Source organism: Pelobates fuscus, chromosome 5 (assembly GCF_036172605.1).
Source record: "Pelobates fuscus isolate aPelFus1 chromosome 5, aPelFus1.pri, whole genome shotgun sequence".
In the NCBI taxonomy this organism is placed as follows: Eukaryota; Metazoa; Chordata; class Amphibia; order Anura; family Pelobatidae; genus Pelobates; species Pelobates fuscus.
In genome coordinates this window covers 58,867,565-58,881,514 of record NC_086321.1, presented here as the reverse complement: position 1 = coordinate 58,881,514, position 13,950 = coordinate 58,867,565, and positions in this window count along the sequence as shown.

The following is a 13,950-nucleotide window of genomic DNA, read 5'->3' as shown; positions in this document are numbered from 1 at the left end:
GAAGGGCAGGCGGATGGAGGGACAAGGAGAGATGCATATAGGACACACTCCACACCTACCACCACACGCACATACCTGCACCTACGACCACCTGAATAGGCACCCACACATACACCTGAAGCAAGACTGGCCCAGAGATGACTCCCCAGACGCTGGGTATCTTAGCAGACAGTTGGACAGCGGGAACATACTGGCTAGGAACCACAGTGAATGCATGACCCGACAGCGACCACTTAGACAGCTGGAACAAATAGGGGAACAAGGGGAGCACTGACGCTACCCTAGCCCTGTTCCATGCACTGGATACCCTGGAACCAGCAGAACACATGAACACACCACTGGCAAGACATATCAACTCCCAAACGCAGAGATACTTCATGGCACCACATAATACCCACTGACAGCTAACGGGGAGGGGGGAGGGGAGGCGGATGCCTCATGCACCCCAGAGAATACTTGGTAATAAGACCGTGACAGCTAACCCCTGACCCCGCCTAGTGGTAAACTGCGTCCCGTATTGCCACTCCTACCACAACTGCAACCTGAAACCTACCCACCCAGGCTCAAGTAGGGATATATAGGCCCATACCCGAAGTGCTAGACCCACTATCCGAGCTCCGAACCACGTCTTACGCCTAACATCATTAGACCCTTGTGTACGTTATGGTTGGATAGGTCGCTAAACTGACACCTAGAGCATGTACCCCTCGACACGTCTCCTCATGAAAAGCTATGGATACTACACTCAATTACCCCACTTGACACTTCCAATGGTTCTCCACGGGATATGAGTGGCCGCACACGGGGGGCGGGGGGTGGGGGGGGGGTCGACGGAGGAGGGGAGGTATGGGGGGGAGGAAAACAGAAAACAGAATGTTAACATGTTGGCAGTTAGAGATGAGTTGCTCATGTTAAGAGGTGACCTGCGTGTCGCCTTAATTGAAATGATAACTTACAGTTTTTGCATGTTACCGTTAATGTACTGAGCGCCGGGACCTGCGTGTCCCAATTGATGTTTACTCAAAGTTGACTAATTGAACGTAACACTTCAATAAACACATATTTACAAAAAAAAAATAAAAATATCTGCCGAGACTGGCTAAGAATGTAAAAAAAAAAAATCTAACACAATCAGTAGACATCATTGCCAAAAATTTTAAATATTAAGCTTTAAAAATCTTCCACAACATCTTGTCATTTCCCATAAGCTACTGAGACATCTTATATGGCATCTCATGCAGTTTCGATGAGTAGTCTATAGAGCCATTTTGGGGGAGCAGGGGTCTAAATGCAGAAGCTTGCCCATGACCCTGTGAACATTAAGGATAGCCCTGACATTAAGAGTATGTATCTTGCAAAAAGTTCCCATACATATAGTTTTCAATTCCATCCATATTGTAAAATAATGTGCACACTGTTCAAAGCAGGTAGATTTCGTAAAAAAAAAAAAAAAAAAAAAAAGTTAGCTTGCCTTGTGTGGGATATTTATAGTGAAGTTCTTTGTTAAGCCATGGTTAAGAAAAATGCATAATGCAACTCTCAGAATTTTGAGTATTCCAATGGGGATCATATCAGGGCTGCCTGAAAGGAAATAAACACTAAGTTTATCTACAGTATCAACAGAACACAACATAAACACAGACTGTCCCATGGGATCGCCCTGTTAAAATGTTGATAAAATATTTAAAATGTACAAGTAACTTGCAATTTAACTTGCAATGCAAAAACATTGCAATACAAATTTCTAAAAACACTTTAAAATACACTAATATACTGGGAAACAATTTTGTCGCTGTTGTGTTGTAAATGAAACTTCTGAATTTGAATTTTGTATCATTATTATTAACTTATTATTCAATTAACTCTTAAAAAAAATCGATCTTCTATAATATAATAAATTGCTAGAATTTCAGCACGTTTCAGAAGAATCTAAGCTAGTTCCTCTGGGGAAATGTTATCATCACCAAAATTTACAAATTACTGTCTCGCTGGATGACTCAACATTATTATATCTTTGAAGTAGACAAACAAGCAATATAGCCCAATGGAACTCACAAAGAAGCAGCCCGAAATTCCCCATGGATGGTTTCCCATGGAGGGACGGGGGACTGAGTGGGTGCGACCAGCGGCGGTATAAAATTCTGCCTGCCTTTTCGGGATTCTTACCATTTTCCCTTGGAGGCAGGGCCTGGTTCATTGGTGGTAGGCTAGTGAACCAGTGAGAGAGGTGTGCTACTGCAGTTTAACATCCTAGATGAACTCACCTCTCCTTCCAGTTATTTGAAGGTCTGCAATGCTTGGCAGCTTGCACAGGGTATGATTGAGGTAATATATTTCTTGCAATGGATTCTGCAAAAACATATTTTTTTTAGAAAAATGCATATGCAATGAAACCAGGGGCATAGGTCCTTGTATACCACTTGATAAGGGCAAGCTTTTGGGGCCATCTCTGGAACTAAAGTGTTTACGCAGGTTGGGAAGCATGACCTCTTTCAATATCCGAGCACCCTGAAGAGTTCAGAACATTTTTGAGAATTATTTTCTGAGCAATTCCTGAACCGTTTTATGGAATTGGAGAGACTGCATTTCAGTGCTATCTCAAGGCAGTTCAGCCCAAATTTGTTTGAAAAATTAAAGGGACACTATAGTCACAAGAACAACTACAGCTTATTGTGATGTATATAATCATTCCCATTAGGCTATTTGCTGTAAACACTGTATTTTCAGAGAAAATGCATTGTTTACATTACAGTTTAGGGATACTTTTCCTGGCCACTCCCCAGATGGCTTCTAGAGGTGCTTCCTGGGGCAGTGCTGCGCAGTGTGCAGCACTGCCATTTAGTGTCTCCACTCTCTGCATGGAGGCACTGACCTTTCCTCATAGAGATGCATTGATTCAATTAATTTCCATGAGGAGGTGCTGATTTGTCAGGGCTGTGTTTGGCTTGTGCTAGCTCAGCCCCTGATTTGACTCCTCACAGTCTCGGGCAATCCAATACTTTCCTGTGTGAAAGCATTGTGATTGTCTCAGTTCATAACTTCTGATGATGTCAGCCAAGCAGGCAGATCAAGGGCAGATCCAGCAGCAGCAGTCTGGAATAAAAGTAAGCTTTTGCTATACTTAGGGGTACAAGGGTGGGCCAGGGGGCTATATGGTGGTTTTAATTCTACAGGGTCAGGAATACATGTTTGTGTTTCTGACCCTATAGTGTTCCTTTCAAGCTTAGTAGATTCCTCAAATATATGAATGACAAATTGTCCAGATGTTCCAAAAGACAGCAGATGAATATGGATTGAGATGCAACATCTTCATTTGAAGAATTTTCTGAGACAGATGGCTGTTCACCATCTTCCTAGTACAGAAACAAAAGCATTTTACGGTGAGATCACAGATACATGTGTTAACATAATAGATTACATTTTCGAATGTTAGAGCATCAAACAAAAGAAACCTCTTTTAATAAAAACCGGAGTCAGGAATGATAGTTTCAATTCATAGGTGAGTTTCTTACTTTGAGTCTCAATTTTGTATCTGCTTTTTAGTTTGTAATAATTAGTCTGCAAATCTTTGTTTGGGATGTCTTAATATTAATGATTGCCCTTTTTGGAGGGGAGTGTTATTTCATTATCTCTCCACCTTGGCAGCCAAAGTTTGTGATATTATCCTCAAAATTTGATGACAAGCTATCTTGATGTTTTCATTGTACTGTTCTGCAGTTTTCTATAAGGTGATCATTCTTTCTTTTTTACAGTTATATACAGGATACATCTGTATCGAAATGGCCATAGCACATACATTTCTATTTATTTTATAATTTGTGTGTGACATAAGTCAGAAATGACTAAAGCTGAGAAAATGGTAAAATGACTTGTTTTATTTACCATGCGAGTGAAAACAGTAATACATTTGTGATACAAGGCATATTAAGACAAATGACCTGTCTTGTTATCTGAAGGCATGATATATGTGTTGCGTTGTGCCTTGATTGTAAAGTGCATGTTTAAATGACTGTAAGTAATATTTATAGTAGTGCTGGTCGTTGGTTACATTGGTATTTAGGAAATTCAGGGAGATATTTAATATGTATTTAACCCTTGTACACCTCAGGTGTTGTTCTTTATTAAATGTTTTTTGGGGGGTTATTATTCTTATTGTCCCAGTTAGACCACCTAACCAGCATGTGGCTTTCTTGACCTCTCAAATATTCCCTTTCTATGATTCTAAGGAGCTGCTGAATATGTTGCTGCTATATAAATGATAGTGATACTAATTTGTACATTTATTTGGACAAAGGTGGTAAGTCGTGAGCCTCAGGGTTCTGCCCTGGTTCCACTTCTCTTTGATTTGTTTAATGATCTTGAAGTTGGCATTGAAAGTCCCGTATCGATGTTTGCACACGACACAAAACTTAGCAAGATCACAGAGTAGGACCATGATAAAGCTTCATTACAAAGGGATTCCAATAAACTAGGAGATCTAGCAGAGAAGTGGTAGATGAGATTTAATGCACATAAATACAGAGTCATGCATTTTGGAATAAGAAACCAACTTGCAACTTGCACATTAAAATGGGGTTGAGTTAGATATGACATCAAATGAAAAAGACTTTGGAACAATTATAGATAACATAATAGGCAACAGTGGGCAATATCGGTCTGCTATTTCAAAGGCTAGTAAGGAGATGTCATGTATAAAAAAGGTGTCTTGGTTCAAATGATCAAGATTTTTTTTTCCTATTTAAAAATCAATGGTAAGACCCCATATGTTGAAAATGTGGTTTAATTTTAATTACTAGTTTTCAAGAAAGATATTGCAGAATTAGAAAAAGTGCAGAGGCAAGCTACAATGTCAACTGTAAAATAGTTATGAAGAATGCCTTTAAAAAACTGCATTTGTTTTCTTTAGAAAAAAGGTATCTCAACAGGGATATGATATTACTATACAAATATATACAAGGTTCATCAGAAGGAATATACAACAGGCAAGAGACCATCCATTGAGACTGGAAGGTGGGTTGTTGTTTTTTTGTTAGTTTCATAGAATTCTCTAACCAAAGAGGTTGTCAGATTTTATAGATATAGATATAAAAAAGGCCTGTTTTCTTTTTTGGCATAACAGAATATTTAAGGATATAACTAGTAATATGTATGTAAACAGGTTGTTGATCCAAGAAGAAATCTGATTGCCATTATCGAGTCAAGAAGGATTTTTTTCCCTTTTTGAGGTATCATTGTCCATCCTTTTAAATTGTTTTATTTTTTTGTTTTGTTTTTGTTTCATTTCCTTCTTTTAGATCAACAGCATAAAAAGACGTGTTTTATTGGTCGAACTTGATAGACTCAAGTTGTTTTTTTTAGCTTAGATTACTATGTGTTTGGAATGTTGCTGAAAGGGAAACTATATGCACCCAGACCACTTTATCTAATTTAAGTGGTCTGGGTGCAGTGTCCCTGTCCCCTTAGCCCAGACAGCCACTAGAGGCACTTGCTGCAGTTTCATGAAGTTTAAGTTAGTGAAACGATGTTAGACATCCTTGTGCATGAGGACGACCAGCACCTTGCAAACCCCAAAGGTAAGAACTGAGTCAAAGCTTTTCTATGGGGCAGGCCTAATTTATTTATTTATTATTTATTATTGTTATTTATATGGTGCCAACAGATTCCATAGCGCTTTACAATATTATGAGAGGGGGGATTTAACTATAAATAGGACAATTACAAGAAAACTTACAGGAACAATAGGTTGAAGAGAACCCTGATCAAACGAGCTTACAGTCTATAGGAGGTGGGGTATAAGACACGTTAGGACAGAAAATAGCACTCAAATAAGGTGGGAGTGAAGCAGAGCTGGAGGAGAGAGTAAAGTGCTGCTCTTAAGGAGAAAGCAAGAGGATCTCAGCATTCTAATCAGGTAAGTGTATAAAGGGTTTTTAACCATTTCATAGCTGGTGGGAGCACCAGGTGGGGGTTGCGGAGGCAGAGGGACATTGTAGTGCTAGGAATACAGTTTTGTAGTATTTATTTAAAGGGACACTCCAAGCCCCTAAACTACGTTTGTTTTCTTGTTTTTTTCATATTGGAAAAATTACAGATTTCAATAGAACTTGAGACTTTTATAAATTATACTGGTTACACCCCCTGGCTTTTCCAGCAGACAACAGGTCCTGTTACTTCCTGGTTTGGTTAGCTTATTTGCACTGAACCCAAAAGAATGCAATTGCCCAGAGCACCTGCCTTACAAACAGTTCTCACTTCTCACTGAACAGTCACGTAGAGTCTGGCCGGGGTTAGAAGAGGAGGTCTTGCAAAGGCAACAGACAAGAGATCTGCAGTCTTTGTAAGCTATTTTTAGATATAACTCCAATGAAAAATGCATAATTAAAAGCATTCAAGTTTTCATTTGAGGTATACCTAGTAAATAGTGATGTCCCGAACTGTTCGCCGGGAACCATCCACTGGCGAACATAGCTTGTTCGCGGCAAACGCGGCGGGCGAACATATGCGATGGTCGGTCCGCCCCCTGTTCGTCATGGAGGTGGGAGGGTCTGCTGCTGATTGACTGGAATGTGTCTGCTGACTGTGAGGTACAGGGTCAAAGTTTACTCAATGATGACGAATAGGGGGCGGACCGAACATCGCATATGTTCGCCCGCCGCGTTCGCCACGAGCAAGCTATGTTCCTGGCGAACAGTTCGGGACATCACTACTAGTAAACAATGATTTTTTTTAATTTATTTGTGTTTGGGCAGTAGAGTGTACCTTTAAGTGCTTTCCTGCAAAATACAAAGTTGACTATTTAAACACTTATCTCTTTGGGTCTTCAGCTATGTTTGCTATCTTCTTAATCAGTGTATATTTTATTTACCATATCTCTTTGGGTCCAAAATGTGGTAGAAACTGTGGTTTGTATCATGCATTCTAATCTATTTCACTTGTATCTGTGATGCTCTTAAGTTCATTTGTCTTCATTTCTTTCCTGTTGCATTTTTATTTAATATTAATAATGATATTGCCAAAACCTTTGTGTGTACTAGGAAAAACTTTAAGTTTTTTTTCTTATTTCTGATATTGTGTTGTTTAGCATCATCAGTAAACATCACATTAAAGGAAGAGTTTGCATATGATGGATCACCATGTCATAAAAGATTCATCATCTTGTAGGGATGTAGAATTTTTTTAACATACGCAATCTCTTGGGTAATTTATGATTTTCATGTATTTCATGTATTTATTCAGGCTTGTAATATCCCACTTTAGTCTCTATTCTTTAGTTACAATTTTTTCAAATTGTAAAAAAAGTTGCTTTACACAGGATCTGGGTACAGGCAGTTAACTACTACTTTAAAGGGACACTATAGTCACCTTAACAACATTAGCTTAATGAAGCAGTTTTGGTGTATAGAACATGCCCCTGAAGCCTCACTGCTCAATCCTCTGCCATTTAGGAGTTAAATCCCTTTGTTTATGAACCCCAGTCACACCTCCCTGCATGTGACTTGCACAGCCTTCCATAAACACTTCCGGTAAAGAGAGCCCTATTTAGGCTTTCTTTATTGCAACTTCTGTTTAATTAAGATTTTCTTATCCCCTGCTATGTTAATAGCTTGCTAGACCCTGCAAAAGCATCCTGTATGTGATTAAAGGTCAATTTAGAAATTGAGATACAATTATTTAAGATAAATTACATCTGTTTGAAAGTGAAACCAGTTTTTTTTTCATGCAGGCTCTGTCAATCATAGCCAGGGGGGGTGTGGCTAGGGCTGCATAAACAGAAACAAAGTGATTTGCCTCCTAAATGAATTGAGCAGTGAAATTGCAGGGGAATGATCTATACACTAAAACTGCTTTATTTAGCTAAAGTAATTTAGGTGACTATAGTGTTCCTTTAAACCACTGATTGTGTTTGCCAATTCTCTCATTAGGATAGTAGCACAACCATGCAAAGTCGTATTATTATTTTATTATTTATATAGCGCCATCACATTCCGTAGCGCTGTACAATGGGTGGACTAACAGACATGTACTTTTAACCAGACAACTGGACATACAGGAACAGAGAGGTGGAGGGCCCTGCTCAATGAGCTTACATTCTAGAGGAAGTGGGGTATAGTGACACAAAGGGTAAAAGTAGGGGTACAGAGTAGGTTGTTAGAAAAGTATTCATTGAGGGCTTAGTAGGTAATTTTTGACAGTTGCAGGAGGGGAGTCATGGGGGATAAAAACCTGCTAACAGTTTAATTGATATGCTTTCTTGAAGAAGTGAGTTTTCAATGATTTTTTTGAATTAGTGGAGACTGGGTGAATGTCTTACGGAGAAGGGAAGGGTATGACAGGCATGCACTAACCAGATGCATTTGAAAAATATAACTGTAAAAATGAATGGCGTGTAAAAAAAAAAAAGTCTCAATGATGAACATTCCATCGAATTTTCTTTATTTGCACCTTAATTGTCAAAAAAAACAATATAGCAAATAAAATTGCACATCTGTGAAAATAGTATTATTATACCGTGTATTTTTAAAGTTTGGTCCACCAATGTGCTAAAATGGTTCTAATGTATGAATATATTTTCGCCGTTATAAAATGTACTAACAACTCACTTATTTGATTAGTACATTTTTTGCAGATGTTAAATGAAAAAAAAAATGTATAACTAGCAAAATCTGCATTTTTATTGCAGATTCTGTTTCTGATATAAACCCATTTTTGTTTTCTTTTTTTATATGAAGAAAGAGAGATACATATATTTAAAGTATTTATTTTATGTTGATAGAATGCATATAAATGTGTATAAAATAATGACTGGTAAAAGCAAACCTGGTGTGCCTCTTTAAAATGTGAATTAGTAGTCCAAACATATAAAAAAAAACTGTTAACAAAAATGAATACTTTTTATTGCATTTGTGGCAGACTGTAATTTTCTACCTCTTACTTTTAAACATCTGCGCATTTCTCTGGTAAATTGAAGCAGACTCTCCACATGTTCAAGAGAAATTCTATACTTATTAAAATTGTTTACCCAGCAGCAAAAATGTATTTTTTCGCACAATCGTTTACCATTCACACTATAGGAACAGCAACATCTTATTAAAGTAATCCACTGAAAATATGAACAATGTTATTTTGCATAAATAAAAAAATATTTACAGCAACATTAATTTGGAAAAATAAAGAAAATGTTCATGTTTGTGTAAGAACCTTGTTTAATAGAAATTTATTGGACACTTGAAAGCACCTTTTAAAAGCGCGGCTCGATAAGCAATTTCTTTCAATAACTTGTAAAATATTTATACTTGTTAAATTCCTACAAAGAGGATCACAGTATGAAACTACTGCCAAGTACTGCAAGGTGAAGAAAGTCTTCTTTATTTTATAAAGTGGGCAAAAAAATAGCAATCCACATAAATCATTCGCTCAACCTAGACCCCTTTACAGCTCACTAGGGTTTCCAATACAACATATTTTTTTGTAAAGTCCAATAAAACTTAATACATCACGGAACACAATGTCAACAGCAGGGTTTGAGATAATGGGAACCTATCATGGGTGCGCAGAACACAGTTTTACTTTTTAATAAAAACACTTTATGAATCAGAATATAACTTCATTGTTTCAGCTGTTACCCCTCTCTTCTCTTCATTTCTCTACACTGCCCAGTGACACTCTGTTCTTCCTGAGACTGAGATTTCAAAAGCCAGGTGCTGCCTGGGGATAGTTGAGAATAGTGCTGGAGGCTTACTTCGGGGTTAACCCATTCGAGAATTTAGATGACGTTGTTATGGTGTTTGGAGTGTTCCTTTAAGTCTAAGGTACGTTGGCCCCAGCCAATTTGATTTAAAAAAAAATGAGTAGAAGTAGGCAAGATGCGTTTATCTTATTTTTGTGTTTTTCTGGTAATTACAACGCCAGATTAAATCCTTGGCATCTCTATGAACCTATGAACTACCACGATATATACTCTAGGTGCCACCACAATGCCACAAAACAGACCCAAAACTAAGGCTTTGATTTAATTTTGATTTGTTGGATAAGCTTTCCAAATAATTTTTTTGAGTGATAATTTTGGATTAACCCCTTAAGGACACATGACATGTGTGACATGTCATGATTCCCTTTTATTCCAGAAGTTTGGTCCTTAAGGGGTTAAGTTTTAAAAGTATTTAATATTATGAAAAATATTTTAATTTTGTAATATGTTAATATTTATTGATATATTGAAATATATTTATTTTGATATTTTAATATGTGAATAAATACATTTTAAAGATTTATCCAAAAATATTAATTCATTTGGAAAGCTTATCAAACAATATTAAATCAAGGCCTGAGTCAGTAACCTATTACTTAAATTAGATCATTTCCATGGCTCTCAAGACGACACATCATTAAAAATGGCTGTAGCAACAAATGAAGGTTTCTATGCTACATAATAAAAAAAGCTTTTTTTCCCCTCAACATAGCTCCAATTTTGAAAATGATGAATGATATCTTTGGATGTGGACATTATGAATAGCACACAGAAAACCTGTCTGAAATTTTCAGTCTTAAAGGACCACTCTAGGCACCCAGACCACTTCAGCTTAAGGAAGTGGTCTGGGTGCCAGGTGCAGCTAGGGTTAACCCATGTTTTTATAAAAATAGCAGTTTCTGAGAAACTGCTATGTTTATAAATTGGTTAAGCCTTCCCCCAAATCCTCTAGTGGCTGTCTCACTGACAGCCGCTTGAGGCGCTTGCGTGATTCTCACTGAGAAAATCACAGTGAGAGCACGCAAGCGTCCATAGGAAAGCATTGTAAATGCTTTCCTATGCGACCGGCTGAATGCACGCGCAGCTCTTGCCGCGCGTGCGCGTTCACCCGACGGGGCGGAACGGAGGAGGATCGGAGGCAGAGATCTCCCTGCCCAGCGCTGGAAAAAGGTAAGTTTTACCCCTTTTCCCCTTTCCAGAGCCGGGCGGGAGGGGGACCCTGAGGGTGGGGGCACCCTCAGGACACTATAGTGCCAGGAAAACGAGTATGTTTTAATGGCACTACAGTGGTCCTTTAATCACATATTTGCTGATGGTAATATTATTACCCTTACATTCACAAGTTTGAACTTTTAAAAAAAAAAATTCAAAAAATTCTTGCGTTTGCACACTCTGGATACTTTTTTGAATTGACACATACTAGCACTAGACACTTACTTAAGCACATGCACTAATATATGCGCTCAAACTTGCATTCATACACATGCCTTCGCACTATATGCTTATGAATTCAAGCTAAAATAGCTCAGCTGTAATTGTAGCAAAGTTGGAGAATTTTTGAAAAAAATCAGCTATTTTGTCCAAAAGGTGGCAATTCATTTCTCAGTTCAATAAAATTACCTTTATATTATTATTTATATTATGTGTATAATGGATATGAAAGGGGTCAGGACCTAAATGTGTCTGGGGGTACAAACTGCTATCAGTCAATTCTTGGGAGGGGGGCTGGCAGCTTACACATAAGAATTTGAGGGTTTGAATGGTGGGAGGTTTTGGATGAGGGTGTGTGGCCAGGGAGGGAAGATGTGAAGTTTTCTCACACAGGGTGCCCAAATGCCTAATGCCTCTCATGCTCACACCCCATCAGCGGCTGCCTGGCTTCCCCTTGCTCTAACTGCAGCGCAGACAGGACCAGAAGCCAGGAGGTGGAAGAGCCGAGCATTGACCCAAAATGTGGTGTTAAGCCATTGCCAAATATTTAAATCCCTGAAGATTTAAATGTGATGGTCACTTATCACTTGATATGAGTAACATGACTGCAGTGATTGATTTTTGGTTATTATTATTAATACTATAACTACTATAATATTAATTATTATTAAGTATACATTGGCAATATTTTCTAAATTGACATTGGCTTAATAAATAGGTGAAAATACAATGTAATCTAAAGTTATTACTATACTAGAGAGGAATGTAGAAAAATGCATTACTATTATAACTGGTTTTATTTTATTTGTTCCGGCGAAGGAAAATTGCTCCACCATTTATCCTGTTATCCAACACCTGCTGCTCCCGCAATTAGTTCTGTGTTATTCAGTTCTAATACATCATTTATACAAATACATCAAATGTGATTGCACTGACCTGCCTGGTTGTGCTACTTAGTACATTATAATGAAAAGATAAGTTTCAACTGTACAAAAAGAAATGTCAAACCTGCATACCTGAAGTTATGAACTTAATACCACCAATCTAAGTAAATCTTGCTTTGGAAACACTTTGTTTTGATAGGGTTTAATGAGAATTATTTCACTATAAAATGCTGGTGAATAATTGTCCTTGGAAGGCACTTGATAACAAATGGAGGACAATGAAGAGAGAATACAGGTAAACGATTGCCAGAATGTACAAATGGAAACATCACCTATAACTCATGTTAACCTTTTATTTCATAATCTGCTCCATTTTCATTTAAATTTATATTAAAGATTTAGCATATGGCATCGCAATCCAGTTCAGACAAGGAAAAGCCATGACAAACAATGCAAATTAACAATATGATGGCAAAACAGAAACATTGTTTCATTTGTCCTCTTCCCAGCATTATTTTTCTATGTTGAGTGCTCAGTGCAAAGGACACAGCTTGTAACAATGATTGTCTGGGCGCTAAGATGGAGGAGCCCAGTCGCAGGATAAAGGGACGTAGATTTCTACATTTATTTTTATATTTCACACTTTGTAAGTACATATTTGTTAAACGTAGGCATAACTAAACATGTTATTAAAAAAAAAAAAAGTGACTGTTCTACTTTAAGCAAACTAAGCACATTTTTTTTTTCTCGATCTGTCATGGTGCCTATACATTGTCTTGCTCACTGACTGCTTGAGTAGGAGGACACACAACAGGCAATCCACCAGGCAAATTTGTAGATATTGTAGATCCAAAGACTTATATATGTACTCTTATTCATACCTCCATAGACCAACTATTAAAATCATCATAACTTTACTCATTTATATCTTGGTGGGCATTAGTACTGGTATTTCTGCAGATACAGTGAAATAATAGTAGTATGGGTTAATAATGATTTGGGGAGTTGGAGATGACCATGGGGACAGAAACAACATGGGATGCTGGAGATAAAGATACACCAGGGGTATAAATGAGATAATTTAAATGTGACAGAAATGATGCAGGATGTGGGCTGCTGATGAAATTGATCTAATGTTAATTTTCTGAGATGTAACAGGAAGGCTTACACAGTGTGTGGACATTAGATGACTCCTAGACCCTATGAGTGAAGATGGAATGAGACTTGGAGATTGAGATGAGAAGATAAACCAGGGCCTCACTGCCACGAGCAGGTGAAGTGTAAAATTATATGGGTGGATAGAGTAATGTGGAAATAAGGATGACATAATGTTGTAGGGGAGATGTGATAGAGGGAACTTATTATATGAATCTGGATGCAAAATGGAAACATAGGGTTGACAGCTAATTGCCAGTCTATGGTACAGGTCAGAGAATGTAATGGTCATTCTGTCTGCACAGAGGAAGGGTCTATGCATTATCTGGTAAGGACTCATTATCTGACAGCAGCATTGATTCCCATGCTATATATTTTTTTTTTTTGTTTTGTTTAAAAAGCTTTGTTTAAAGCAATGTCCATTGCTAAGGGAACCTGAAAAAATGGCAAATGAAGTTTGAAAAACATTTCTGTTCTTGCTTATCCACCTATGAATTCTGGCATAATTGTGGAAGCATAATTTCTCCAGTTTCTGTGCCTAAAGAGGATTTTCCAAAGTCCAACTTGAGATGTGCAGGTGGTACCCAACAATATTGTTTTCTGGTTACTACTTCACAGACTACATGAAAAATGTCAACTGCTATGAATAATTCAAGGTCAGTGATCATCAAGAGAGTGGTACATGGGCAAGATGGCTTGGTTTAGTTCTTTTTTTCCAGGTTGGCTGAGGTT